Here is a 4,098-nt window from a genome sequence, read left to right as displayed (position 1 = left end):
AGGAAGTGCACATACCGTATATACTTGACTGCAAGACAACCTCATGTATAAGTCGAGGACAGATTATGAGGCCAAAATTAAGGATTTTGATATAACTTATGGATACGCTGATGGTAAATGTAGGGGGCAAATAACAAAGGATCAAAAGGCCAAAGAACTTACAAAATTCCAGCAGGTATAAGTGTTTGTGCTCAAGCTAAAGGTGGATGGGCGAGTGAATGGGGGGTGCTTTCAGGACACATTATACTCTTGCCTTTCATCAGGGAATGGTTCCATTTTTCATATAGGAGTTAAAGTATAGGACTTACATTGACCCATGGATAAGTCAACTCAGGTTTGGGGGGCAACTATTCTACAAAAATATTAGACTTATACATGAATATATACAGCAGTTAGCTTGCAGAGTGTAATAAGAACTGGCATTCTATTCATGACACATACAGGCCTATGTCCACGTTATGCATGCATATGTCTCATTTTGGCCATTATGTAGGTTCGTATCTTCTTTCAACCTCCACAAGAGCCAAAGCCCACACCACAGGGTCTCATTGGCCCCACAGCCATTCAGTGGCTGTCAGAGAAAGGGGCAGGGGGAAGGATTGGAAAAGTGTCTGGTTATGCCTCTGGGTCCAGATGCAGAACAATTACATTCTCCTCTGAGACCACTGGAGGATCCCAGCAGCAGGGATGGATTAAGTGCTGCCTGTAGTCTGCATCTAGCCCCATGGCTGGTTTTCTTGGTCCTCAAGGGTAAAAACAAAACTACAATATTAAAAAAAAATCTGTCCCCCAATACCGTCTAGTGCAGTGATTTCCAAACTCTGGCCTTCCAGATGTTTTAGGACTTCAGCTCCCAGAATCTCACATTACTGGCCTAGATGCCTGAGGTTTCTGGGAACTGAAGTTCAAAACACCTGAAGGATCAGAGTTTGGGAATCACTACACTAGAGAGTATTGGGGGACATTTTTGCACTGTCCCATGTCAAATTAAGGACATGAATTCTGCTCACTTTCTATTGTTAAAAAGGGCCTCTACCAAAATGGCATTAGAAGACCTAAAAACACAGTGCTTGAGGCAATTTATTTTCCTGGAGGGGTGCACCCCTCCAAGCTCTATGGGTTAAGGTGACCCCTTAGCCTTCTATAGATCGCCATCCTTGGCTTTCTACCAGCAACTGAATGAGTGTGTACCCAGTGAGCAGTCTATAGGAGGGGCTGCAGCAGCAGAACTGTGATGCTGAGGGTTTAAGTGGGGAGATGTATTATAGTTCTTTTCAGAAAACTATTATGCTACACTATGCCATACATGATACAACCATCTTATTAAGATTGAAGTAGGCAGAAAAAATAAGGGGGGGGGGGTTTAAAATAACCTTTCAAGATTATGACTATAATTCTGTAGAAGATATGAAATGAAACTTATAATAGAAACATTTCATTAAACATTTCAACAGAAGGTTAGATAATTCATATAAAAATCTGAAAGGATTAGGAACTTGCTTTGTTATTTGTTAAGTGTTGGGTTATTATAATTTTGTGTTATCCTACCAGTATTTATGTACTTAAATTCAACCAACTAAAATCAATACTTAGCTTATTACTAGTAGTATTAGTAGTATTGCTCATATAATTACTATTATTATTATTATCATCATCATCATGTTAGACTTTATTAATTTAATAACTGTATGTATAGAGATGTTTATATATGATTGATATGATAGGTTTACATGTGCTTTATGTTACAAAATGTACATATATGATTGATACAATTACACTTGCATGGGAAAGAAATAAAAGTATAAATAATTGTTTGAAAAAGTTAATTAGGCAGGGGCTGGTTTCTGGTGATTTGTATCCTTCTTTAGAAAGAAGCCACTGGGAAATCAGACTTACTTTGAGGATGTTGTCAGGAACTCGGTTCATGTTGAGATTCTTGATCCGCACTGTCAGCTGGTGGGCTGTCTTGGTTGTCAGGAGGTACTTGCTTATTAGAGGCTTTGGGAATTCTGTCCCTTCAAAATGCTTCAGTCCTAGAGCTAACAAGCTGCAAAAAAGAAGCAAAACCCATCTGACATTTATGCATTTTTTTAGTTAACTAGTTACATTTATAGTCTGCCTTTCCTCCAAAGAACTCAAGGTGGTCTTTATGAGTCTCCCCTTTATTCCCACAACAACCCTGCAAAGCAGGTGAGACTAAGATAGAAGAAAACACCCAACTTTATTCAGTGAGTTTCAAGGCTCAACTGGAATTTCAACCTGAATCTCCTAAATCCCAGTGCATTCTTCTAACCACTCCACCATATTAGCTCTCTAGCTCAGCAGGGACTGGAGCCAAAAGAGAGAGCTCATCCTGAACTCACACTGGATGTGGGCCTGCCTTGGAGATTGAGCAAATCTCAACTATCAAAAGTCAGACTGCAAACCATGGTTTCATCCTGATTTCCAATCCTGATTTCCTAGTTGCCCTGCAAACCAGACTTTGCTCCCTTGAAAGGAACTGGTAAACTATGATTTGCCTCAAACCAGGAGTACACTATATGCAAGGGAAAGCAGCACATGAATCTCATTTTCAAGTTTGGTGTTGTGCCTAACACATCCTTTACTGACAACACTCACAGTGGAAATAGGACGTATTCTACTCCCTAGAAGGCCTTACTTTTCTCCAAGCCATCCCAGACTCTGTGCGCACAGTCCCGAGCACCTACTTGTCTTCTCCTTTTGTGAAGACGATCTTGTCCCGGGGTGTTTTTGCTTTTAAGGAGCAGGTAGGCAACAACTCTGGATACATGAAGACTCTCCTCGTGGCCAAGATCCATGCAATTTGCTTTGGCAGACAAGCAAAGTCACTCACTGCAAGAAAGAGCCACAGGAGCAGGAGAGCACAGCAGTGAAGAGCATGATCCTAACTGAAGGGGTAAAGTTTGCAGAAGTCAAGACAATTTGGCTCTGGGAACTAATTAGTGAAAGAAAATTACTGCCTTAAGTCTTCCAGGCATGCTTTGTTAGATTTCTTGTTATTAATCTAGTGTGTGTTTGTTAATCTACTCCTTAAGCTAACATAGGCTATGTTAGGCTTAGACTTGACAAGCCTTAGGCTTGATAGGAAGAGTGGGATATTAATCTTTCAAGAAATCAGTCCACAGCTTGTTCAAGGCAATTGGCTTACACATTTCTTTCAAGAAAAAAGTGTTCACTATTATTAATACTGCTATTATTGGAATTATAATAGTTTCATTTGATGATGCTGATGATATGCATTTGTGCCACTTGTTAAATCTAATTTATTTTTACCCCCAGCGAAGGGCTTCACAAAGCATCTTATGACAAAAAATGTAATGTAAATGTACCAGGCATGGGCAGAGATGTGTCCGAACTGCACATAAATTCAGGGGTTGGCTGAGCAACATTGACAGCTCCACAGCCAAAGCAATCTATATTTGACAGGCTCTTCAGGCCCCTAGCAGATTATACACTGGGAATCATACAATAATAGAGTTGGAAGAGATCGCAAGGGCCATCCAGTCCAACCCCCTGCCATGCAGGAAATCCAAATCAAAGCATCCCCAACAGATGGCCATCCAGCCTCTGTTTAAAGACATCCAAGGAGGGAGATTCCACTACACTCCGAGGGAGTGTGTTCCACTGTCGGACAGCCCTTACTGCCAGGAAGCTCTTCCTAATGTTAAGGTGGAATCTCTTTTGCTGTAGCTTGCATCCATTGTTCCGGGTCCTAGTCTCTGGAGCAGCAGAAAATAGAGTAGCTCCTTGTAATAGTTATGATGGGATGATTAATCCACCTTCATACTTACATATAGAACCAGCCCATCACCATCACTATTAAAGACCACATGTCTGCTATAATATCATCGTCACCCTCCATCTTCTATGCTACTGCTTAACTGGTGCAGTAAGAAGAGCCAAGAGCCAATTGCGGGGCTTTAACTGTCCTCATCTAGTCAGCATCATTTTCCTTTCTAGTGATTAGTACCACAACTCCCCCATTCATCCCCAGATTTAGAGGGCCCCCATATAATCCTATGGAAAAATGCAAGGAGGGAATCTGTTTTAGCAGCAACATTCTTTATAATGATGGAA

General features: G+C 40.9%; 1 protein-coding gene across 1 annotated transcript in view; it reads left to right on the top strand.

Annotated features, from left to right (window-relative positions):
* SYT11 (synaptotagmin 11) overlaps nt 1-4,098 on the top strand; it is a 26,931-nt gene that overhangs the window by 674 nt on the left and 22,159 nt on the right. The window lies entirely within an intron of this gene.

Source organism: Sceloporus undulatus, chromosome 9 (assembly GCF_019175285.1).
Source record: "Sceloporus undulatus isolate JIND9_A2432 ecotype Alabama chromosome 9, SceUnd_v1.1, whole genome shotgun sequence".
Taxonomy (NCBI): domain Eukaryota; kingdom Metazoa; phylum Chordata; class Lepidosauria; order Squamata; family Phrynosomatidae; genus Sceloporus; species Sceloporus undulatus.
Note: the sequence above shows the minus strand (reverse complement) of the source record. Positions and strands in the feature narration are given on the sequence as shown.